Genomic DNA, 26,969 nt, shown 5'->3' with positions numbered 1-26,969 from the left:
CATCCCATGTTGCAGGGAAAATGTGAAATTTAACATCTGTCCTTTGAAACACGTTATAGCCATGGCCTGTCGTATGGTGTGTAGATGTTTATCTGAACTACAGCAGACCCTTGCTAACCAGCATGCACAGACCTAGAGCTCTCGCCTCCTCTTGGCAAATTAACAGGAGAGTCCTGTACCAAAGGTTTACATTATTAAGACTTCTTCCCCTCCTTCATTACTATAAATTTACCAGTTCCTTATTAAATGTAAAATTAAACTATTACGAAAAGAGAAGAAAGGACATTTTGTCAGACATTATCTTTGAGATGTTTATTTGACCACTTACTAAATTTGCATAATGCTCTCCTTTGTGGTTCTCCCTGTTATGGACCTGATCCATAGCCCATTGAAGCCATCAGAAAGATTCCCATTGAATTCAGGGAGCTCTGGATCAGGCCCTATATGGACAAGATGGCAGGACTCTACCGGCATTGTCTAGCTCCTTCGTACGAGCAGGTGATTAATTTTATTTTACTCTATTAGGAGTACTCGGCACAGTAGTTTTCAGCTTCTTCCATACCATGACACCATATTATAACACCCAAACGTTTCACCCCTCCATCCCATAAATTTGGGATTACCCTTCGTCTAAACGTAAAGAAAGGGATGGTGGCAGCCCCCAGCTGAGAACCCACAAGTGGCAGAAATCAAAATTGTAATGGTCCTTGTTCTATTTCACCTTCCCTCCCCAAACTTATTTTAAGACACATTAATTTAATGTTCCTTAAAGTGAGCTGAAAGCACTGCCTTGAGACACGGCTGACATGGGTATACACTGGACAAGCCTCAGCTATCTCCACTCTGCTACCTCTTTCTCTCCCACCTCAGTATAATAATGCACAGGACAGTGGTTCTTTTGACGTTTTCTCTTATTGTGCCACCATAAAGGGTAAGAAACTATTTCTCAGACAGAGGGTAAAGTTTCCAAAAGCATTAATGTACTTAAGTTTCTCAACTCCAACTCTCAGAAGTGATTTCAGCACCTAAATCTCATGGAAAGTCAATGGAAATTTAGGCTCCTAAATGACTTACATGCTTTTTGCAGTGTTGTAGCTGTTTTAGTCCCAGGATATTAGAGAGACAAGGTGGGTGAGGTCATATCTTTTATTGGACCAACTTCTATTGACGAAAGAGACAAGCTTTCGAGTGTACACAGGATCTCTTCTTCAGGTCTGGGAAAGGTGCTTCTGAAAGTTTTATCTAAAGTCCTTTGAGTGTTAAAATGCAGTTGGGAACAGGGCAAATTAAACTAGGATTATTATTTTTTTTAAATAGTCCACTTTTTAATTGAATTTCCCTCCTCTTTGTAAGATGACAAACCTCTTCTCCTCTGCTTGGGACATCAGCAGTTAGTGCTGCTCCCATCTGTTTAAGAAATATCTGCTTCCAAGTACAGGCCAGTCTGGCAGGACTAGCAGCTCCAACCACTTGCTGGAAGGGCAGAGCCAGCGTCAAAGGGGAGGCAGCCTGAAGAAGTATTCCTGGCACCTTATAGGCTGGTTTCTACCAAGCCATTTGACTCTTTCCTTTCCAATCCCATGTGGTGGCGAATGCTCAACTCCAGTTTAGTCCTAAATTGGGCCTTAAGAGACTCACTCTCACTTTGTTTATTTTTTTTAAGGTAAAAGGAGTTCAGTGTCTCCAATCCCGCTTTAGTGAGTTATTGCCCTGCCCCCCACCTCACGATTAATCATGCTTCCATGAGATGGGTTGAGTCCCTGCATTTAGACCCAGCTTTGCCTCTGCCTTACACCCCCCTGCCGTTATCGCATTTCCAGGACTGTCAATGATTTACACTAGAAACACTAAATCACCAAACTAGAATTGCTGTTGCCAGAAAGGTTGTTTATGCTGGAGATGTTATTTCCCCCTGCCCCCACGTAGAACTGTAAACCAGGTTTTTCTTGTGCTCCTCATTTTCCCCCCCGATGACCAAGCATAAAAAAGGATCACGGTGGCAAAATGCTTCCTGAAGGTGACAATATCAAATGGAGATGGAGAGATTACTGTGCCAATCTGTATGCCTCATCAGAGCCACTTACAATAGATGACAGACTACTGAATAGGATGATAGAAAGGAGAGCCGTCAATCCTGCATGAGGAAGCAGTGCATGCTATTATGAAAATGAAACCCAGGAAAGCACCAGGGCTAGATAGCGTACCAGCAGAATTGCTGTAAGTGACTGGTGACACCAGTATTGTTCTCGTGGAAAATTTGCAACCACAAGTGGGTGAATAGAAATCAGCCAGGTGACTGGGTGAAAGCCATCCTCTGCCCTTATCAAAGAAAGGGGATATAAAAACAATTACTACCCAATTGTACCACCTCCCTGGTATTACACACAAGTAAAGTGCTGCTCTACATAATTCAGAATCACATGAAGCAAATGATAGAAGCAGAACTACTGGTCCCACAGAGGGACAAGGCACACAGGATCAAATTGTAAATATCTTCTTGTTTCACTGAAAAGGGCAAGGAGCATAATCACCCATTGACTGTGTGTTTCATTGACTACGCCAAAGCGTTTGATACCCTCCAACATGACAGTCTCTGGAGGATACTGGCAGACATGGGGATTCGGAAGCATCTCACTTGAACGCATTGCAAGTCTCCACTGTCAACAACGGACCGCAGTGCAGTGGTTTTCCACTGGCCAGGGTCAGAGACAAAGGTGCATTCTGTCCCCAAGTCTTTTCAATGTGTGTGCAGAATTTATTATGAGACAAGCCCTGGAAGATTTTCATAAAGTGGAAGGAGCTGGGATTTCAATTGGTGGACAATTCTTAATCAACTTCAAATATGGTGATAATATAACACTCTTTGCTGTAACCATTGATGCAATACAACAAACGTTGGACTCTATAAAAGGTTAAGTGTCAGAGGGGTAGCCGTGTTAGTCTGGTTCTGTAGAAGCAGCAAAGAATCCTGTGGCACCTTATAGACTAACAGACGTTTTGCAGCATGAGCTTTCGTGGGTGAATACCCACTTCTTCGGATGCAAGTAGTGGAAATTTCCAGGGGCAGGTTTATATATGCAAGCAAGAAGCAAGCTAGAGATAACGAGGTTAGTTCAATCAGGGAGGATGAGGCCCTGTTCTAGCAGTTGAGTGAAAACCAAGAGAGGAGAAACTGGTTCTGTAGTTGGCAAGCCATTCACAGTCTTTGTTTAATCCTGAGCTGATGGTGTCAAATTTGCAGATGAACTGGAGCTCAGCAGTTTCTCTTTGAAGTCTGGTCCTGAAGTTTTTTTGCTGCAGGATGGCCACCTTAAGATCTGCTATTGTGTGGCCAGGGAGGTTGAAGTGTTCTCCTACAGGTTTTTGTATATTGCCATTCCTAATATCTGAAACTGCTGAGCTCCAGTTCATCTGCAAATTTGACACCATCAGCTCAGGATTAAACAAAGACTGTGAATGACTTGCCAACTACAGAACCAGTTTCTCCTCTCTTGGTTTTCACTCAACTGCTAGAACAGGGCCTCATCCTCCCTGATTGAACTAACCTCGTTATCTCTAGCTTGCTTCTTGCTTGCATATATAAACCTGCCCCTGGAAATTTCCACTACTTGCATCCGAAGAAGTGGGTATTCACCCACGAAAGCTCATGCTGCAAAACGTCTGTTAGTCTATAAGATGCCACAGGATTCTTTGCTGCTTCTATAAAAGGTTAGCGAGGAATATGGAGTATTCCTGAATGTGGCAAAAACAAAATGCACACATGTTGACCAATGAACAACAATAGGATGCAGGCGGGCATCACAATTAAAGGTCACACTGTAGAGGCAGTAGATGCATGTAATTTTCTGGGATTATATATATCCAACCAAGGAGGATACTCCAAAGAAATCAGAAGATGATTAGGGATGGGTCACTCAGCCCCAGCCTCCCTTAAAGATGTATAGAAAAACTGCGGCTTCTCAAATGAACAAAAGTTCATCTGGTGAAAAGCTTAATTTTTTCCATAGCAACTTCTGGGTGTGAATGCTGAGAAACTAATGCCATTGACAAGAAAAAACCCTGAAACCTTTGATGTGTGATGCTGGCAAGGACTCCTGCACTTCCCGGATGGAAAAGATGACAAACACTTGTTAGAAATATTATTGGAGAGCAGTGGACTCTGCTCTTGGAAAGCAACACATTTGAACTTCTGTACTTTGGTCACATCAAGTGTAGAGATGGAAATAACCTAGAGAAAGTTATCATGGACAGAATGGCGGCAGGTCATCGTACTAGGGGATGACTAGTGAGGAAATGGATAGATGGTGTGCAGCAGATCACAGGGAGGTCAGCTGCTAAGAGTGCAAAGTCAGCAATGGATTGAGAAGGCTTCTGAAAATTCTGCTGGGATGTCCCCAGTATTCAGATATGAATTAACAGACCTGACGTTCTCACTCATTTTGGGCTTTTGCCGGCAGGCTGAATCCCACATTCAGGCAACAGCAGGTTCTCTCCCTTTCCCCCATTATAAGTCTAAAGTTTTCCTATGTGAATCTCTCTCTCACACACACCCACACACACACACCCCTGTTTAAATAATTAGATAAGCCAACGGCTAAAGAGGGGAAGCCACTTCTGTTTTGTGTTCCTTGAAAGTGCTCAGTGTGGTCCCCTGGAGCACAGGAGTTTAAGCCTTCCTCAAAGATGCTTTAACGATTGATCACTTGGAATTAAAGGACTGAAGAGGCCTCAGCCACGTGAGATCTGGATGAATAACTGCACCACTTTTAGGAAAATGATGATATGCTGGTCAGTCTGCAAAGGACACCGAACAGGGGTCAGGTATAGAATTCCAACCCAAAGGCAGCCACAGATATCACCTTTGGCATGTGGTGGGAAGGAACACAGCTTCTTTGGAACGTGGAGCTTTTTTAGAGGAAATGCTGGCAGGTGCATTTATGCAGGTCAGTGAGCTCTTCAGAGATCACTGCCCACAACAATTCACTTCTAGGGGCATCTGAGGATTCCTCCGCCTGCCCCCTCCCAACAAACTTTGGATTGATTTGTTTCCCCATTACATTGCTCTCTTCCCACGTTTTCTCTGAAATATCAACAATCTGAGTCATGAGATAGCCGTAGATGAGTCCACAGTTAAGGGAAAAGGTCAAATCCCTGACGCAGCCATGATGCGTAACAAGCCTATTAAATTAGGCTTGAGGGCTATTTCACCCTCCTACGTGAAATCAGGGTAGTGTACAGTGTGCATTCAGAATTGCAGGGGTATGCATTGTTTGAAGTCCTATGTTGCAAACGAGACTATGGGGTTCTACTGGAAGTCACAAAGCAAAGATGGGTTTCAGAGTAGCAGCCGTGTTAGTCTGTATCTGCAAAAAGAACAGGAGTACTCGTGGCACCTTAGAAACTAACAAATGTATTGGGCATAAGCTTTCATGGGCTAAAACCCACTTCGTCGGATGCATGCAGTGGAAAATACAGTAGAAAGATATATACACACAGAGAACATGAAACAATGGGTGTTACCATACACACTATAATGAGAGTGATCAGTTAAGGTGAGCTATTACCAGCAGGAGAGGAAAAAAACAAGTTTTTGTAGTGGTAATCAAAATGGCCCATTTCCAGCAGTTGACAAGAAGGTGTAAGGAACTGTAGGGGGAAAAAAAATAAACATAGGGAAATAGTTTTACTTTGTGTAATGACCCATCCATTCCCAGTCTTTATTCAAGCCTAATTTAATGGTGTCCATTTTGCAAATTAATTCCAATTCAGCAGTCTCTCGTTGGAGTCTGTTTTTGAAGTGTTTTTGTTGTAATAGGTCTGTAACTGAGTGACCAGGGAGATTGAAGTGTTCTGCAACTGGTTTTTGAATGTTATAATTCTTGACGTCTGATTTGTGTCCATTTATTCTTTTATGTAGAGACTGTCCGGTTTGCCCAATGTATGTGGCAGAGGGACATTGCTGGTACATGATGGCATACATCACATTGGTAGATGTTAAGGTGAACGAGCTCCAGATGGCGTGGCTGATGTGATTAGGGCCTATGATGGTGTCCCCTGAATAGATACGTGGACAGAGTTGGCAACGGGCTTTGATAGGTTCCTGGGTTAGTGTTTTTTGTTGTGTGGTATGTGGTTGCTGGTGAGTATTTGCTTCAGGTTTGGGGGCTCTCTGTAAGCAAGGACTGACCTGTCTCCCAAGATCTGTGAGAATGATGGATCGTCCTTCAGGATAGGTTGTAGATCCTTGATGATGCGCTGGACAGGTTTTAGTTGGGGGCTGAAGGTGATGACTAGTGGCGTTCTGTTACTTTCTTTGTTAGGCCTGTCCTGAAGTAAGTGACTTCTGGGTACTCTTCTGGCTCTGTGAATATGTTTTTTCACTTCAGCAGGTGAGTACTGTAGTTGTAAGAACGCTTGACAGACAGACACAAACACCTACAAGATCTCTATCAAGCGTTCTTACAACTACAATAGTCTAAACCTCTCCAGCGCATCATCAAGGATGAAGTGGGTTTTAGCCCACAAAATCTTATGCTCAAATAAATTTGTTAGTCTTTAAGGTGCCACAAGTACTCCTGTTCTTAAAGCAAAGATGGAGTCTACCCATCAGACTACTGAATTAATTAGGCATTCCTAGACACTAAGAACAAATCTGCCATTGATGCTGGTAAATGAGGAATCTGAGATAAGATGCCAGGTATAATCCTCCCCCCACCCCAATTACTGAAGATAAGTCCATCGTTTGCTGCAACAAACTTGTACTTACTGTAGTTTGCACAATTTATGACTAATCCAGTTTAAAAGAAGACAGTTATATCTTGGCAGAAGTGTGTGTGTGGTCTATGCTTTCTACTGCCACCATGGTCAGACTTCCCGTTAGCCTGCACACCACAGATTTAAGCACTCTATAATTACAGTGAACCCTTTACGCCATTGATGAATTTGAACCTTGAAGATGCAATAAAAAAAAAAGTATACCAGAACCTATGCAGATGAATGTTACAACTTTAATATGTTGGCAAGAAAGACAATGCCACTGTAATGCAATGCTTGGGCATGCTTTGGGAATTGATTGCCATTTAGAAAGTTACATTACTGTGGTTTACAAGTAGAACACTCCAGATAGCTGGTCTGAAGTCTGAGTGAGTCATTCTTTAAACAAAAAATACCATTTCTTTGTATTTTCTTTTTGTTGCCAAGAGCGAGCATCACAGATTCAAAGCAACTGTGCCTGTACTTCCCCCTCAGGAATCCTTTGAGGGCACCCACTTAACAGTTCCCAGCTCCCAGTAGTCACGTTCCTTGGACACAGACCCACATCTCACTCCCTTTGGAGTGGGGGTTTTAAGTTCTGCACAGCTCAATGAATTTACACTGTGATATCCAGAGCAAGTCCAACTGCCTCAACAGGCCAGTGCCTGCACTTTGCTTTCTATTCAAAGGCTGTGACTAGTGTATTGCCTGCAGTTATAAAAGTCACCACACAGCTCCTTCTAAACAAGCACATTTATTCCTAAGGTAAAATCATTACAGAGAAATATATTGAAACAATAAAAAAAACCCTACACACATGGTAAAAAGCTTACCAGAGGACTCCTCCAGCTCTAACATAGCGTTGTAGTAGATTTTAGTCCTTCAGAACCCACACTGGGTTTTCTCTGTGATTATAGTTAATCTGTCTTAGATCCAGAACCAGAACAAAGGTTGGGAAAATCAGCCATTTCTTTATACAGCTCAGGCCTTTGATCTTGGCCTTCCATAACAGGTAATCAGCAGACAAAGGCCCTCTCTCCTTAGGCTTAGCTTCAAAAGGCTGTTTCTTTGCATAACTGGAGTTGGATCATTTGGATGAGGGGAGAGCCCTAAGGATTCCGCGGGAAATCCATTAATGCTTATTGTCCCCAAAGTACATTCTTGGCTAGCACATTTTCAGTATAGTCTTTTGAACTTCCAGGTCTGACCTCTGTCACATCTTAGAGAGGTTACATGCAGACACAGCCCACAATAATACATTAACTTAATACAGTAAGGTCTTTCAAGGCCAGGAAATTGCCTTATCGGTCACAGCCTGGATTCCACTGCATATTCATTTTCCTTGGGTAATGGGTGTGACAGGTTCCCCCTCCTCTGGGGTGCCACCTGGAACTGGGGAACCACTGAGCCTGCCTGACCCACCAGCCTGGGCTACCTTTAACTGTACTGCTGTAACAAGCTGCAGACCTGCTCCAGGTCTGACACTTCCACCAGCACACATACAGGTAGGGACAGACCCAGCTGTTGTAACATGCAAACAGGCTTTCTGACTAGCCCCTGCATGGGAAGGCTTCAGCGAAGGACTTGCCCAGTACTCAAGTGCATGACCCCCTCTAGAGGGTAGACCCAAAATTGTACAGTCTTGCACTGCACGGAGAATTGTACAGCGTAAGCTCATAAAATTCAACCTCTCCCTCAATGTGGAGAGAGAGAGATGCAACGGCTTTTTGCCTCACAGTTATGAATTCTACAGACTGGGTTTAGACAAAAGTTTACTAACTACAAAAGATAGATTATAAGGGTTAGCAAACAGCTCAAGGAAGATTACTTTAGTAAATAAACATGCAATCTAAGCTTAAGATACTGGTTACAAGTAGCAAATTCTCACTCTAAATGTTGTTTTAGGCAGATGGCAGAGATTCTTGAAGGCCAGCTGCACTGGCCTGCAGCTTAAAACTTCAGATATTTCATTCACAGGCTAGACACCCTTCCAGCCTGACAACAGTTCATCTTAATTAATTAGCCTCTTAGAGTTGGTTGGACAACTCCCACCTTTTCATGTTCTCTGTATGTATATATATCTCCTCACTATATGTTCCACTCTGTGCATCCAGTGAAGTGCGCTGTAACCCACGAAAGCTTATGCTCAAAGAAATTTGTTAGTCTCTAAGGTGCAGGGCTGGCTCCAGGGTTTTTGCCGCCCCAAGCAAAAAGCCACGATCTTGATCTGCGGGAGCTCTACTGCCACCGCTTCAGAATTCGGCAGCAGGTCCTTCAATCCAAGAAGGAGTGAGGGACCTGCCGCCGAATTGCCACCTAAGAGCCGGAGGTGCTGCCCCTTCCCCGTGGCCGCCCCAAGCAGCTGCTTGCTGTGCTGGTGCCTGGAGCTGGCCCTGCTAAGATGCCACAAGGACTCCTGTTCTTTTTGCGGCTACAGACTAACACTGCTGCTACTCTGAAACCTGGAAAAACATTGGCATTTCAAGATGGATTCCAGTACCAGGTGACTTGATCACATGACCCTGCAGCCATAACTCAAAGTCTGGTTGTAACATCCTCAGGAAGACTTCTCAGGAAGGCAGGAGATTAGCATCTTCTAAGACCTATTGTTCGCCCTAATGGTCCATTGACTTGTTCCCAGCTAGCCATCCAGACTGACTGCATTCTGTCTAGTGGGCGTTCCCCACGTGTAAACACAATTTGTACTACAGATTCCTAGTCAATATTCCTAACTTCAGATACAGAAATGATACATGCATACAAATAGGATAATCATATTCAGTAAATCATGACCTTTCTGATGATATATCACATGACCTATCTGGCATAAAATATGTCGCAATCATATCACATTACTATGAAAAATATGGGAAGCAGTGTCACAATGGGTTCCCTGGCTTAAGCTAGGATTGTCAGTGGAGGTCGAGTGTCGTAGGCTCTTTTAAAAATTCCAGCCTTAATTGGCTTAGATCTGTCAAAGCTTTACAGACTCAAAGAACAGACATCATAGAGTTTGCACCTCTCAAAAGCTAACATTATTGGAAGGCTTTATCCCCAGATGTTTAAGAGGAAGTTAAAAAAAACATAGGAAGTCTGCAGAGTTCAGTTGCTGTTAGGAGACCCAGGGTCAGATTATCCAATACATTTTACTCTACCCCTCTTCAAATCTACTACAAATGTAAATTAGGGGCCTGAATTTCAGAGGTGCTGAGCCCTGGCTCCACTTACCATTGAAGCTGCAGTTGATTAGTAACTTAGGCTTACATTAAATGCACCTACCTTCCGTTTTCATCTTTAGTAGCTATTCCCCAGCTATTTTCTGTATGAGGTGGAACTGAACAAGCTGGAGAAGTCTTTGGCATTTGCGGTATTAATAATCAGCTTTTGCTCCATTAGAGGGTTCTTTAGCAGCAGTCATCTGCATTTACCCATTTTATGCACAGTCATGATTTGTAGAAGGATTCAACTCCATGAGGAACAGTAAATTCAACAGAGGGTTAATACAACAATGAACCAGAGTCAGGATTCCCTTGCATGCTTCTCATTGCCAGGAACGGGATGCACTAAACAGTGGAACCCTACGCGTAATGAGGATAAGCTGATTTTAAGAATTTAATACTGAAAACATACATGGCCAAGATTAAGCTCTTGTGTGCTTTTTCCAGGAGCAAGCCAGAGAGGCACTCGTTAAAGTGCACCAGTTCTTTCCTGAACCAAGAGCTTCTGGAAATCCATTCATTTCATTATTCCTTAGCGGGCTCAAGATTTCTCAATCCACTTCCATAAAGGTGTGAATCAGAAAGTGGTGTATGTAGCAGGTCAGATGGGTTTTAGCCATTGCAATGTACACGTTCAGTACATTATTCCATAAAGATTTGGAGAAGAGAAATAACCCACGTACCTTAAAGGGGACGTGTTTTGAAGAGCCAATCTCAACTCTACCAAACCTATAATTATACCGGCCAGTCCATAAGGAACACTCGAGGCCTTGGACTGATGTCCCTAGGCCCTGCTTGCAGGCTGCGTCTTTTGTCCTAGACACAGCTAAGCAGAGGCTGCTAAGTCTGAAGCCCCTTTGCCATACTTTCCTGACTAAAGTGGGAAGGAGCAATCTCCCTTGCTACAGCTCTTCCAGCCTCATGTCTTAGGCATGGGAAGTCTGCAGTACTTGGAGGTGCCCACAGCCTCTAGCTGCAGGCACCAGCGCTCCAAGCGCGTGCCTGGGGCATCAAGCCGCGGGGGGTGCCTTCCCGGTCCGTGTGAGGGCGTCAGTCAGGCAGCCTTCGGCGGCATGCCTGTGGGAGGTCCGCCAATCCCGCGGATTCGGCGGCGGATACGTCAAAGCCACAGGACCGGCGATCTCCCGCAGGCATGCTGCCGAATCTGCAGGACTGGGGACCTCCCGCAGGCAGGCCACTGAAGGCAGCCTGCCTGCCATGCTTGGGGCGGCAAAAAAGCTAGAGCCACCCCTGGCTCCATCAGCCACTACTCTCTCTTCCTCAGCCTCCATCCCTCACAGCTGTGCCAAGCCCCAACAGCGTGAAATTGCAGTACGCTTGTCAGTTTTACAGTAGCCCTCTCACAGCCCTGAAATCATCTAGCAACTTGGTCATTTCGCTCTGCTGCAGCTTGGCAGAGCTAGGAACAGGAGCGCTGGGATTCTGGGGCTGTGGAGTCTCACATCTGCAAAGTGCTTCACAACTTTAAGGACAGAGAATGACCTTCTGTTTACCAGAAACAAATGTTGCAGAAGAATGGTCTAGTGTCCTTGCTCCCACCCATCTCTATTCACCAAGAAGAGCTTCCCATATGCCAGCTAACAAGTGCTTCCTTTTAAACTCTGAAATCAGAAAGACATTAAGGGAAGTAAAATCCCTCACCAGTTGAGCCAAATAATTAGTTACTTATCCTTGCAAATGAATGACCCATAGATCCACACGTGGCCAAAGAATCCTGCAACCTGAGCTCTTTTGCCTTGTCACAGCAGAATAAATGCTGCCCTATTTGGGAAATCCTAAACTCCTGAAGTCTGTTCCAATCGCCTAGTGGTTTGACTGACAAGGTGCGTGAGGCAACATCTGTCAACAGAAGCTGGCCCAATAAAAGATTTTAGCTCACCCACCTTCTCTCTAAAATATCCTAAGACCAACACAGCTACAACACCCCTGCAAATAACGATCTGACTGTCAGATAAGTGCTACTGTTCAGTTGTGCACTGACAGTGTGTGTCAGTCTCTTCCCCAATCTCCACGTCGGTGCTTAGCTGTACTAATAGAATGTACGTTCCAAAAATGATCTAGAACCAGGTTTACAAAAATAGGTGCCTATTTCTGGGCACCCAGGTAAGTGGCCTGAATTCCAAGAATGCTGAATGCCCAGCAGCTCCCATTTACTTCAAGGAAGTTAACTATTCACACCTATTTTTTAAAATCATAGCCCTAGAGACCATTCAGATGGGTACCTAACAAGTCCTTAATGAAGGAAGGGTCTCTTAGAAAGAGTGACTTGATGAAAGCACAGAGTCTACTAAATCCAGGGGTAAAATAAAGCACATGTGGACCAACAAAATACCAAAATCCTCCCCTGGGTAACGGCTCAGTGCTAATTATGTCAGCAGCTTTTAAAAATTTTAGAAGTGGAGCCTCAAGAGTGAGCAGTCCCGTTTAGTGTAACTGTTTTAGCATTCCTAAACTATCAAAGTCCTTGGACACATGCGAAAAACAACACTAGGCTCAGACTATTACATACACTTCAGCAACCAACAGACAAAAATAGAAAAACATGGAGAAGTCCCAACGTTATGGCCTTCCTGAGATTTCATGAGTTTCCCTGGTTTGCTTTTGAGTAATACTTAACATTTATGTAGTGCTCTGATTAATCTTCACAGCAACTCAGTGAAGCCCAGTAGGCATTGTCCACATTTCACAAAGGGCTTGGGGGAGAACAGAAGGAAATGACTTTGTCAAGGCTCCTTGAATCAGTCACAGAAGTAGAATTAGATCTCAGCAGTTCCTGCCTCACAATCCTGTGATACATCTATTAGGGAGACATGGTGGGTGAAGTAATATCTTTCATTGGACCAAGTTCTCTCTAGGCAGGACAAACACAGGATGCAACAAAAAGCAAGTTGTGATGATACTACCAGAATCTGGCAATTAAGGTTTAGTAAAGTAAGGTAAATCTATTTACTGTGAAGAACATAGTACCCCAGAACAGGCTCTGTCAACCAGATTCAAGAACACTTTCTGGAAGCCTATAGATCAGGGGTAGGCAACCTATGGCACGCGTGCCAAAGGCGGCACACCAGCTGATTTTCAATGGCACTCACACTGCCTGGGTCCTGGCCACCGGTCCGGGGGACTCTGCATAGAATCATAGACTTTAAGGTCAGAAGGGACCATTATGATCATCTAGTCTGACCTCCTGCACAATGCAGGCAACAGAATCTCACCCACCCACTCCTGTATCAAACCTGTGTCTGAGCCAGTGAAGTTCTCAAATCGTGGTTTAAAGACTTCAAGGTGCAGAGGATCTTCCAGCAAGTGACCCGTGCCCCATGCTGCAGAGGAAGGCGAAAAATCGCCAGGGCCTCTGCCAATCTGCTCTGGAGGAAAATTCCTTCCCAACCCCAAATATGGTGATCAGCTAAACTCTGAGCATGTGGGCATGACTCACCAGCCAGACACCCAGGAAAGAATTCTCTGTAGTAACTCAGATCCCACCCCATCTAATACCCCATCACAGGCCACTGGGCAGATTTACTGCTAATAGTCAAAGGCCAATTAATTGCCAAAATTAGGCTATCCCATTATACCATCCCCTTCTAAAAACCTTATTTACTTTACATACAGCAATAGTTTAGTTATATATTAGAGACTTATAGAAAGAGACCTTTAAAAACGTTAAAATGTATTACTGGCACGCGAAACCTTAAATTAGAGTGACTAAATGAAGACTCGACACACCACTTCTGAAAAGTTGCCGACCCCTGCTATAGATTAATACAACGATTTGGTTACTAATACTACATACACTTCAGCCTTATGATGGAAGCTAGACAGAAGGCTGCTCTCCTTACCTGGACCTCTGTGGAGAAACTTATACTCCGATAAAAACTTAGTTCTTCTGAGCATCTTGGACAATGCTCAAAATGAATTGAGCTGAAATGGTTAGTATGTGACCTGGCAGAGGACACTCACTAGAATCTTTAATTATAGCCACATCTCTGGTTTTCCAAGAACTAAATGCAGCTGCAGTAGGCTGGATAGTTAACCAATAGATTAGATCTCTCCCCCCTTCTCGGTTGGGTTTAAGGTGGTTTATATATACTGGGTACCTTTATATTCAGTTCTATAGAACTCAGGTATTGATTATTATATTTCTAGTATTGCAAGCAGCAGCTACAGGCCTAAGGGGTATTTAGAAAAATGTGAAGCCAGGTGTGGCATTGGCAATATCCCCTTTTTCTTTTGAACCAGCAAGTATTTTCTACCTATTTATCTATGATTATTCATACAGGGTCATAGATATGCATGATGCTATGCATAAAAAAAGAGACAGTCTCCATGTCCCCAGGTTGCTTACTGTCAAACATATAATCTTAAGAGCCCAATGATTTCAATGGGAGTTAGATTGGACCCCAATTTTCTACAACTGTATCCTGAGACATTCTCTCGCCTGTTCATTTTTTTAACTAGCAGTTCACCCATCTCCACGCTACTGAATGGCACCTTTTACATTCTCCTTGTATAGCATCAGGTAGAGACAAAATTTATTTCACAACAGTAGTTGTCTGCTGACAAGGAGACAATCATAAGTAATACACTTGCTCCAACAGGTGCACATATATTACTGTCACTGCTTCCTCCCTGTTTTATTCTATTCTATATAGGTCCTGATATTGTGCTCATCACTGTAGCATTCAAGATCCTTCCAGTAGCTCATTAAGCAATAAGACTGACATGTCACATTTGTTCTTTCATCTTCTTCCCAGGAGGAGAAGTGTACACGGTAGAATGTTTTCTTTTGTAATTTTTTTTTTTAATAATAGATGTAGCAATACTTATTTTAGAGAAGGCAAAGGCCCCCAAAGGCTTCCCCAAATGGCCCCCTCAAGGATTGAACTCACAACCCTGGGTTTAGCAGGCCAGTGCTCAAACCACTGAGCTATCCCTCCCCCCTATAAGATGCAGTCCAGCTCTACAGAAGGGGTCACCCCACATACTCTCTTGTTCAGAGCAAGCCCTAAAATGGATCATCGGTTTTCAGAAGCTGTAACTATTGACACAGGACCAGAAAGCAGAATTTTTGTTACTTCAGGCTTCTAACACATCATCTCTGGGCATAACTCCATTCTGTAGTTTGGAGACACTCTGAACACATTAAGTTAATGTCAAACCAAAGCGACTATCCTGAGTCTACATATCACTTTGTCACTTATCTTCAGCATCAAATCTTCATGACTTGATCCAAAACTCACTGCTGTTTACCTTGGGCTTTTAAGAAGGGGGTGGAAGGCCTCCCGGAATCCCATTCTGTTAGGTGTGATGACCAGGGTGTATAGGAAGCCCATGAGCTGAGGTTTATTTATTCCTTTCTCTAACACCAAGGCCATCCCCTGCGCTTTAGAACCCTTCCTCCTGCGAATGCATTCAGAAGCAAAATCAACTGAACATGACTAGGGTTAGCCCCCTTCCCCCAAGAAACTGGCCCCTTAGGCTGGGATTAATTTAGGAAAAGCTCCCTGTAAACCCCTGCAGAGCAGACTGTACTTTCTTGTCTGTCTGTGCAGCACTGCCACTCTGTGGGTACTATGGAATCACTCACTTCAGACAACGTCTAAGCGTCTCTAACTCCTTGCTCATGGAAAACTGTCCCACAGTTACTGTTCTTTGGGTCACAGAACTCTTCACAAATCAGTTTCCATAATGTGTTGGCTTTTACATGTATGCTTGTGAGGCATTAAAAGTGTCATCTTATGTAGCCATAAATGCTGGAGTTGGTCTGAGGCCTTCTCCAGGTCTTTACTATACTGTCCCCTTCAGTATGGTAGGGTTAAAAAAAGAAATAGATGAATTCATGGAAGATAGTCTATCAATGGCTATTAGTCAGGATGGGCAGGGATGGTGTCCCTAGCCTCTGTTTGCCAGAAGCTGGGAAAGCTGGGAATGGGGGACAGGGGATGGATCACTTGATGATTCCCTGTTCTGTTCATTCCCTCTGAGGCACCTGGCACTGGCCACTGTTGGAAGGCAGGATACTGGGCTAGATGGACCATTGGTCTGACCCAGTATGGTCGTTCTTATGGTGCCTTCTCACTCCTAATCTTCCCCCACCCTTCTGTTTTTAATTCAACTGCACTTTTGTCATCTTTCAAAGCCCTGCCACTTCCCTCCCGCATTTCGGTGATGCCTATTGTATGACATCGCCTTCGAAGTCTTTTTTTACCCTCTCCAGCTGAAGTAAAACAAGCTAAATAAGGTCCAAAGTCATTCTTCTTAAAAGGACTGACTGGATCCAACCCCACCACTCCCATGTTCCTCTTGATCCTGTCTCCCAAGTAATTTTCCTTCAGTACCCTTCAGAATTTTAGACACTATCTCCACTTGCAATCTCCTCCTCCCAGTAGAAGCCTATTTCCTGCAAAACATTAAAATTGCCAGCTGAACGCCCTTCCTCGTTTCCCAGTCCAATTCCCCTAGCTTCAGAATAAATACAGCCTCTGTATATCTGATGTGGTTTTGCATAATTTTTTTTTATGCACGCTAAATATTTTGCAAACAAAACAGCTAAAATTAAATCAGGTATTGAGAGTAACATTCAAACACTCACACTGCTGGGAAGCTGCCATTTGTCACCACTCCTGACCATGTTCTTCCTCAGAGCGCTGACAAAAGAATGCTTTGAAAAAGGGAGTCGCCTACTACGACTGTGCCCAGAAGTCACTGCATGAGACAGGGGTGGACAGCTACTAATGGTTGCAACATGCTGATAAGATGCATTGCCACAGAACTATAAATCTGCTTGAATCACAGCGTGAGTTCACTCAGTCCTTGCTCAGTGGCACAAAATTTGGAGTTAGACCCACAACTGAGGAAAGTTATCATCTGCTTTGGGTAAAAGACCTGAGAAATTCTAGCCTTAGAAAGTGCCTGGTTTCCAAGCCCTACAGGTGGGTCCCTGGATGGGTTCGGAGTGTGGGGAAGAGGTGGCAGGAGAGTGCGAGCCTGACAGGGTAAGTTAGAAAAGGGAAGAATAAGAATTGGAGGAGGGAGAAGGGGAGAAGAGAAAGGAAAATAAATGTTAACAGAAGTGGTGGATGCAAGGTGTAGGGGAGGGGAGAAGAGAGGGAAAGAGACAGAAACTGAAGACAACACAGGGGAAAAAATAGTCCAGGGCCTATTACAGGAAAAGGAAGCAAGAAAAGGAGGGAAATAACAAAAGCAAGAGAGATGCATTGAACAGTTACAGTGGAACAGTGGTCAGGGAATCACTGGATGAATTTCACTGCTATTCCGAATAATTTACTCCAACCCTTTTCTGTGCTATTGGATCAGCTCTGTATAGTTGGCCAAATACTGTCCGGGCAATGTATTATTTTACAAGTACCTACCAGATTCAAATAACATATTGAACTCAGTTTTTCTTTCTTTCGTCTTCTGTTCAGCCAACCCTAACAGTAAGTTACTCACCAATGTGCTGAGGGTGGGATGACTGGCCATGCTCCTTTCTCTTCTATTCCTGTGTTTCTGAGGTAGAGGTAACCTGTTAGGGCAGGGATTGGCAACCTTTCAGAAGTGCTGTGCCGAGTCTTCATTTATTCACTCTGATTTAAGGTCCGTGTGCCAGTGATACATTTTAACGTTTTTAGAAGGTCTCTTTCTATAAGTCTATAATATAGAACTAAACTATAGTTGTATGTAAAGTAAATAAGGGTTTAAAAATGTTTAAGAAGCTTCATTTAAAATTAAATTCAGACTGGTGGTCAGGACCTGGGTAGTGTGAGTGCCACTGAAAATCAGCTTGCGTGCCACCTTTGGCACGCGTGCCATAGGTTGCCTACCCCTGTATTAGGGCATCTAATCTGTTCCCTACAATACATTCTCAAATGATTTAGTTAAGTGACTCAAGCAATGGGGCTTCCATCACATCCCTTGGGAGACTGCTGAACAATCTACCTGACCTCTCTAATTCATCTTATAGTAAATTAACTCTGTACATACCAGCTGGTCCTGTGTGCTCCTGTAATTTGTTCAAATGACCACTTGCATCAACTATTCATAACATGCCTTTTCCAGTTCTCTATCCCCCATGCATGATTTACTCATAACAAATGCCTTTGTATCTAGTATATCTGGGGGCAAAGGGAATGGGAAATACATGACAAGAGGAAAGAGATGAAAAAAGGTTACTGTCTGACTTTAAGACAATTCAATTCTACACCGAAAGGACATAGATTCAAAAGCCTTCAGTCTTTGCCTCTTAAGTGGTGGCAAGACTGGTTCAAGAGTAGAGAGACGGTATGCTGTAACACATTTACTTTCAAAGCAAATGGAAGGAATGGCTTGTCTTTTCTCTAAATACTGTAACAAACAAAAGAATTTGTCACTGCTACAGCTGAAGATAAGATCGTTTTGAAAAAAAACGGACTAGAATGTACAATATTCTAACCAAACTGCATAGTAAAGTCTTTCAGGATGTTGTCATGCATTATTCACACACGCCTGCCAAAACAACTGTTAGGACAAAATAAGCTTGCTTTTATTTCTACCACCAATTGTATTAGCATTACTATCAACTTAAAACATTCACCTGTGTTATTAATACCATCCTAGATTATTAGAAGTTTTTTGTTATTACTTATTCTCTGTTTGCTTTTTGCATCCCTTGGGCAATGAAGTCAGCTTCACTAACAGATTGTTAGTACAGCAATGTTTGGGTTTCAGGGGGTTACTAATAGGTTTTAAAAACAGCTATTTAAATTAGATTTTTTTTAAACTGGAGAAACATTTCTAGCAGTTCTTATAAAAAACTGTTAGCTGGTTTGCTTCTAATAAAGACCTAGGGTAACATTTTGAAAAGCCCCTAAGCGACTTAAGAGCCTAAACCCCATAGACCTTCATAAAACATATGTGCCTAATTCCCTTCTGAAAATGAGACTTAGGCTCCTTACCCCTAGTACATAATTGGGTTTCTTTCTCTTACAATACACCAAGTGGCAGAAGTCCTTTTGTTCTGTTCTCCCACAATATGCCTGTGTGCAAGTTCCCTTAAGCAAAGCCGCAGACCGAATCAAACTGGCGTTGGACAAGTGGTGTTTTCTGCTGACTACTTCAGTTCCACTTTTTTCTTCTAGCCCCCACTGCTGCAAACGTTCACATGCACATTCACAGTCAGTCACGTGCTTAAGCATATGCAGAACAAGCCCCCTTGAGAGAAAGCCAGAGGCCCAACTCTCCACCTCCACTGCCTTGCACCCGTGTGTCATCATTTAGATCAGTGCCAAATGGGCACTGAACACAACTGATCAGGAAGTGTTCACATCCCCTTTGCACTGGTGTGAGGAAATACACAGAGCGCAAGACAATGGAGAAGGAAGGTCACCATTTAATTTTCTAACAATTAATAGAAACTAAGAATGATCGTTCATTCTGACACTCTTTGGAAAGGTACTAGCACACAGACACACTGGAATGCAGAAATATGACCCGACGTGCAGAATAACCATAAGCCCACATATGATTTATTGATATACCTTGCATATGATTTATTGATATACCTTGTTAGATGACAGGCCATCAGCTAGTAAGACAGAATGAACCATTATGAAGTTATTGCTCACTATACTAACAACAACAGATATGGTACTAAGATTGCTTTCGTTTACATGCTCAGTTGCTCAAAAAAACAGGTTTTTCACAAGAGTTGTAAAACCAGTTTCCATCTCTCTATTTTAGGAGACTAGTTTTCTGTTTATACTATATTTAAATTGAGTATTTTAAACTTCTTAGACTTTCAGCTGCTCCTTCTTTGTCTTTGGGCACAAATGGGGCTGACTTTCAACTGGACTTCATTTGCTCCCAGGTGGTTGTTATTAATTTTTAACAAGAGAAAGTTAGAAGGCAATATTAGGGCCATGAAAGTTGCAGTTACACATGTGAAAAGAATCTCTGTAAAGGGCAGATCTGCTAGCGTGGTCATAAGATTCAGGGCACGTCTATACTGCCCGGCAGTTTGGACCACTGGGGTGTGAATAGCAGTGCACACCAAAGAGATGTGTGGACACCATGGGCGAGAACTAAAAAGTTCCTATTTCTCATTAATGTGACCTTGTTTGAAGAGGGTTAATGTGAATTAAGGAACTTTTGGCTTGTGCCTGCAGCATCCATGCAGGGAACTTTTAGCACAGTACTTTGGTGCATGCTGCTATTCACACCCCGGTAGTCCAAACTACAGGGCAGTGCAGACATGCCCTTACTTCCACTATTTATGAGTAAGACAATCAACATGATTCACAGAAGCCTACACCAGAGCCAGTGGGTGGGGTCTGGATCAGACTGGGAAAAGCCAAGTAGCTTAGCTAGGAATCTTTCAGACTCCTGGCTCCAAACTGGTCCCAAATGTTCTCTCTTCCCTTTTAATACAAAAAAGATGTTTTACCCAGCAATTTTTCTACTATCCCTCATCTCAGTAAACTCCAACCTTCCCCCCTACAGAAGGGGGATATGTATATTACTATAAATCAATTACACAGTTTAATCCCTCCTCCGTATTTTTGCTGGAAGTTGTGTCCTCAGCTCTGAAACCTGGCCAGTTGGTAAGGCAAATGTTCTTTGATTAACCATTCCACTATAACCAGGTGAATTAAAACACACTAGAGATGCTGAAAACACCAGCTTGGGAAATATTAGATATAAATCTATTCTTAGGCACACAATCTTCTTATATGAGATAGCGGTGCCAACTTGTTCCAGTTAAGGAACCGCTCCAATCTTTCCCCCATATTACTTGCAAGGTAGCATACAGAAAGTACCCCCGAGGGTCACCTCGGTAGTTAATGAGCATCCAGAATTCCCTAATATTCTGCATCACTTCACCCTGGAAAGTTTTCCCTCTAGCCTAATTCAACTTTGCTCATCAAATGCCCACAAAGAATACTAATAAAACTGCCCGGAATTATAAGCTACCCAAGCAATGATTGGATAATGAATTACATTCAGCTCGGGGGAGGGGGTGCAACTTTATTGACAGGTCAGTTGTCTCAGTTGTAATATACAGGAAGCCCCTCATGTCCCCCCATTCTCCACCTACCAGACGGGGGAGGCGGACGACTCAGGGCTTCTGCCCTGCAGCAGGATGGTGGGGCTCGGGGGCTTCTGCCCAGTGGGGAAAGGGGACTTGGGGCTTCCGCCCCAGGGGAGGCACCTGCTGAAGCTCAGGGCTTCAGCAGCACCTCCCTAGCCACAGGGCAGAAACCCCGAGCCCTGGCAGTTGCACCCGGCTCTCGAACTTCTGAAGATCATCATATGGGGCTCGGAGGGCCAGTAAATTTGGCCACTCCTGGATTATAGGGTGCTTGGAGGACAAGTTCTGGCTAAGGAAATAAGGTGATCGCAGTGCAAATCATTTCTAGTTGAAGTTGCTGTTCGGCCCGCCCTGTTATGGTGGCTCACTGCTCAAACCCGAGACAACCTGCAGCAGTGGCAAGTTCCCTGACCGTGCGCGCCGCTGCCAGGAAAGTCTCCAAGTGCCCTGCGGAACAGCCACTCGGAGGAACTCCGGGATCCTACCCAGCACCCTTGAGGCAAAGCAGAAGCCCGCCGGGACAGCCCGGTGCGGCAGGGACCCTGCTCCCAGGCTCCGGCCAGGGCCAGATCCGGGGCCAAGTGTTACAGCAGGAGACAGAGAGCGAGTTACTCCGGGCGAAGGCGGAGGGACGAGTCCGTCCGGGAAGCGCGGGCAAGAGGGAGCCGCGCAGGAGAAGCGGCGGGTTTCTCCCGGGGCAGGACGTGGAAATCCGGGGCCGGGGCGTGGCACAGCCCGTCCGCGGGAGTCCAGGGCGCTCCGGAGCGGAGGGTCCAGCCCCCCTGCGATCCGAGCGCACCGGGCAGGGGAGCGCTCGGAGCCTGCCTGCAGCCGGGGAGCCCCGCGGAGGGAGGGCTCCGGGCGCCCCCAGGTCAGGGCACAGCTCCCCCGGGAGGCGCCGGGCTGGGGCGGACTCGGCTCCCTCCCCCGGGCACGGGGAGCGAAGTCCGCGGGGGAAGTTACCGGGCTCCGGGGTGCGCGTCCCGCCCGGGCCCCCACTCACCTGCGCGCCTCGGGCGCCGCTCCATGCCCGGCGGCCTCCCCAAGCGCTGCTCCGCGCCGCGGCCGCCGCCTCCTCCCGCCCCTGGCAGGGGAGAGCCAGGGCGGCAGCAGGAAGCGAGCAGCAACCGGGCGGCTCCCGCAGCGCCCTCCCCGCGGCCGCTCCACGCCCCCTGGACGCCGCGCCCGGGTCCTAGAAGCCTCCCGCCTCGACACAGCAATGAGGGGCGTGGGCAGGCGGCCGGCCAAGCCAGGGACCGCCCTAGCCAGTGGGTGGGCTCGGGGCCAGGTGGCCCTTGCTGGTACCTGCAGCCTCCCTAGCCAGGCCTGGGTTCTGATCTTCCCCTGGGACAGGGGTGTTACTTGACATCCCCCTAGCACCTCTCCTGCCACTGGGACCCACCCCTATTGTGCTGAAGACCCCGTCTCTGGTTCCCTGTCTGCCCCATCCCAAGCGATGATGCTGGGGTTATTATAGCCCACAGGACTATAATATAATGGGAGGGAGAAGGAAATGGTGTGTTGGGAAACTAGCCCCGCCTCAATGCAACTTCCTCTGAACCAGCTGGTGCTGGCCACTGTCCGAGCCAGGGTCCTGGACAAGGTGGACTTTGGGTCCAATCCAGCCCGGCAATTCCTATTTTCCTACAAATTAAACCCTGTGAGGAGAGGACTGGCAATGAGGCCATAACCACGTTTGAAACCTCAGTACGTGTTTTCCTTACAAGCATTGAAAGGCCTTGTCTCCGGGCTCGCTGAGAAGAACTGACAAACTCATGGCATTTTCAGGGCCCTTACTTTGTCCTCACTCGCAAATCATGCCCCAAACTGGGTCCTGGCTCATCTTCTTTTATACGGTCCATAAACTGAAAGTGCATCAACTCATTGACCTTGGACAGAGATCTTCATCCATATTTGTCCCTGCCTGGTGTCACTCCATTGTGATTTTTCAGTGGAAACATCCAGATGGGACAGAGGGGGCATTCACTCCTCTGTGGAACACACAGGGAATGAGGCCTATACCCCTGGAGCTACAGGTGCCAACTTTCCAATGTGCCAGGGGGGCACTCACTGCTCAGCCCCTGGCTCTGCCACAGGCCCTGCCCCCACACCACCCCTTCCCCCGAGCCGGCCATGCCCTCGCTCCTCCCCACCAGAGCCTCCTGCATGCCATGAAACAGCTGATCTGGAGGTGGGGGGAGGGCTGCCAGTGGGTGGGAGGCAGGGTAGAGCTGATGGGGGGCTGCTGACATATTACTGTGGCTCTGTGGCAATGTACATTGATAAATTCTGGCTCCTTCTCAAGCTCAGGTTGGCCACCCCTGACTTAGGACATCCACTTCTCTCCATTGAAAAATAGGCCATATTGCAGATAATCCACATTGTCCCTGCCCTCTGACAGATGGTGGGAATGGTATCATCTGTCCCACCCTTTAGCACTATCAACTAGTGAAATTTCTAAAGTGCCTTGCGATCTTTTTGAACGGTACTGGTGTCTAATAGTAGTAGTGGTACATACTGTTTATAGTACAGTAGTGCTCCGAGGAGCCTACCAGGATTGGGGCTCCATTTGATAAGTGGGGCACAAAGCCAGAGCAGACGCAGTCCCTGCTCCGAAGCCTGTTTACATTAACAAACATCAGATACAAAATGCCACATGTTCACTAGAACTCAGTGTTTTGACTTTCAGTTTTCCGTTTGCTGTGGTGCACTAAGGGCCGGATCCAAGGTCAATCTGAAGTCAATAGAATGACGTAGAACAAAGAAGAAACCAGATCTGTGGAGTCTCTGGGTTGGAGATCAGCCTTTCTCCTTTACAGGAGCTCTCAGTTTTGTTTTAATTTCTATTTACCACAGTGTTTTCAGGCTTATCTTTTAGTAGGTCAAGATCCCCACGCAGAAGCTTTTGCTTTGGTTGTCAGTAATTACACCCGTTGTGCTGTACTGTGAACATGGCACTGGGGAGAATGCAAATAAATATCCCATTTACTCGTTGGCTGGAAAGCAACTTTGTTGCAAAAATGAACTAAGTCATCTTGATCCCATGAGCGTGGCAGGGCTGATGCTTGAGGGTTAATCACTCGCCTTCCTCTTTTCCTCTGGATTTGTGGTGTATTCCTTCGGGCAGCTTTTTTGAATAATGTAGCAGGTGCAGCCTCATAAAACGGAAGCAAAGGGCAACCAGAAAATCTGATTTTGTTCCTCTTCTCCACCAAAGGCTTTGAAGATTAAACAATAATCTTTTCATGAATAGGCTTCTCTCTAACTAGGGCTATAGATGCAGCTAATAGGATTTTTATGGCACCTCTACTTTGAAACCCATGTTTAAAAATGCTGCCTTTTTCCCAAACTTGCTTGTACATAAGAACGGCCATACTGGGTCAGACCAATGGTCCATCTAGCCCAGTATTCTGTCTTCTCGGCCAATGCCAGGTGCTTCAGAGGGAATGAACAGAACAGGTAATCATCCAGTGATCCATCCCCCGTCGTCCATTCCCAGCTTCTGGCAAACAGAGGCCAGGAACACTTCAGAGCATGGTTTTGCATCCCAGTCCATCCTGGCTAATAGCCATTGATGGACCTATCCTCCATGACTTTATCTAGTTCTTTTTTGAACCCTGTTATAGTCTTGGTCTTCACAGCATCCTCTGGCAAGGAGTTCCACATATAGGGAAGATAGGACTTGAACCCAGGCTGCCTGACTCCAGTCCCTTCCTCTAAACACTAGACAACACTGCCTCTGAAGTTACTTTCTCTCCCCGCTAAATTCCCCTTATACAGTTTCATCGGGATCCGGTATTCTTCACCTCCTGTCCTAAACCAATGTATAGTGTTGTCACGCACTGTTAAACTGCTGCAATGTTCCAGCCCAGAGGTGGCTGGATGTTAGTGGTGGATGAAGTAATTCTTTCCTGTGTAGACTCTGTAAAAAAAAAAACCCTCTGGGTGAAATTCTGGAAATGAGCGGACAGTCTGACTAAAGGGCATGAGGGAAGAAGGAAGTAACCCCTTAGCCACAATCTGCAGTAGTCAGTTCCGAGTAGCTCAACAGCCATGTCAAAGCCAAGGATTGCTGTGTTCAACCCTAAGCAGGTTTGTGTGCTAGTGGATTCATGATTTTCCTGGAGCGGTCCTTGACCCTGGTTCTCCCCATCACATCTTTCTGCCGTTTGGTGGGTGACAGACAGAGGGCTACTGATTTGCCCTGAGTGGCCTCTGGAACCCTGTCTACACTGTGAGCATTTGCAAACTGTTTCTAACACAGTTCAGTTCCCCTGGTGTTAGAAACACTGGGGGTCCTTGGGTGAATGGTAGATGTTGTTTCAACCTTTGTCAGTGACTATCATGTCATCTAATTCCGTTCTGTAGATGTCTCGGCAACATGATGCTGAAAATGCTGCCACCAGCCCATCTAGTCTGGGGTTCCTACTAACAACTGCTATTATTAAGGAATTCAGTGTGACTGCACCACTTCACGGAACAAGAGTTTTCAGCAGAGACAGAGAGCAATATGTATCTCCAGTCACTAGGGCTGCAGAAATATTTACGTATCAGATAAGGGAGGAACTGTACTGAGAGGTAGAGATAAAATTGCTTAGACATATTCTCGCTCATTTCACCAGATGTACAGTTTTAATCAATCAGTGGAAAATTATTTGAATTATTCAGACACCATTTGCTTCATTTCTGCTGTTGTTCCCCATTGACAGCGGCTAGAATGAATCTAAAAGACCAGAATACATTATGCTGAATACAACCTCACAGAAGAGCTTGCAATGCTGATGAGAACAGTTACAGCAAACACGGAAGTTAATTCAGAATTGAATAGTGATTTCAGGTGCCTCAATTTTGGGGTGTCCAATTCAAGGCATCTTAAAGGCACCTGATAGTCAGAGGTTAACTTCTCAGCCCTTCCAGAGAATCAAGCCCCTTTAAGATATCTCAGGGTTAGCACCCAAAAACCCCACACTAGTTTATTTTGCAGAATTAGGCATGACATTTCATGTTATTTTGCTTCTGAAATGTAGGACTATTTTGTTTATCTAGCAGACATCCAGCAAGACCATTCAGTATGTAGCATACCCGTGAGCAACTACACCGGGGAAAGCCAGAATGCTTTTAGAGGCAAAATTGAAGTGCAAGGTCAGTACATTCCCCAAGACTGGAGTTGTCTCGAGACAAGCCTGAACAGAAGAACAAATCCTGATCCAACCTCCATCCATCCAGAATTCTACATCGGACTCATCTCTAGTTTTAAAGGGATACTATTTAGCTTTTATACAGGACTTATCATCTGTAGATCTCAAAGCACTTAAAAAAAAGAGAGAGAGAAGGTAGTATCTTTTACTGGACCAACTTGGTGAGAGAGACAAGGTTGCCTCACCCATCTTGTCTCTCTAATATCCTGGGACTGACACAGCTACAACAATACTGCATATGTTTAAAAAAAAAAGGACAAGCATTGTTGTACCCATTTTTCAGATGTGAAAGTTGAGGCACAGAGAGGTTACATAACTTGCCTAGCATCACACAGTGAATCAGCGGAAGCATTTAAAACAGAACACAGCTCCCCTGACTCCCAGGCCTTTGCCCAGGCCAGTGAACCAGGATGGTACCCGCTATAACAAAATAATACATAACAACGGGAGGTCACAGTAAGTGACTCTAGTGGTATTAGTTAAAAGGCATACGCCAGCTCTTCAGATGGAGCTATTCCAATCTACACAGGGTGAGGATCTAGCCCCCTTGCCACCATTATCTATGACATTGATATTCATGCATTTAAAAAACTTGCATTTTATTACTGTTAAAGTTTACTTAAACTTAGCTCCTTATTAGTCTGGAGATTTCATATGGACCAATCCATTTTGGTAATATATGTAAAGTTATCTTACTAGGCACTAGATAGCTGT

At 45.0% G+C, this 26,969-nt stretch overlaps 1 protein-coding gene across 1 annotated transcript in view; it reads right to left on the bottom strand.

Moving 5' to 3' along the window:
* Nucleotides 1-22,207, bottom strand: part of TMEM51 (transmembrane protein 51) — a 34,875-nt gene extending 12,668 nt beyond the window's left edge. Inside the window, 1 exon segment of the mRNA XM_044996292.1 lies at nt 22,061-22,207. The gene's annotated coding sequence lies outside the window, so the exon portion shown is untranslated.
* Between the last annotated feature and the right edge of the window lie 4,762 nt (nt 22,208-26,969).

This window comes from Mauremys mutica, chromosome 21, assembly GCF_020497125.1.
Source record: "Mauremys mutica isolate MM-2020 ecotype Southern chromosome 21, ASM2049712v1, whole genome shotgun sequence".
Classification (NCBI taxonomy): Eukaryota; Metazoa; Chordata; order Testudines; family Geoemydidae; genus Mauremys; species Mauremys mutica.
This window is presented reverse-complemented; position numbering and strand designations above follow the sequence as displayed.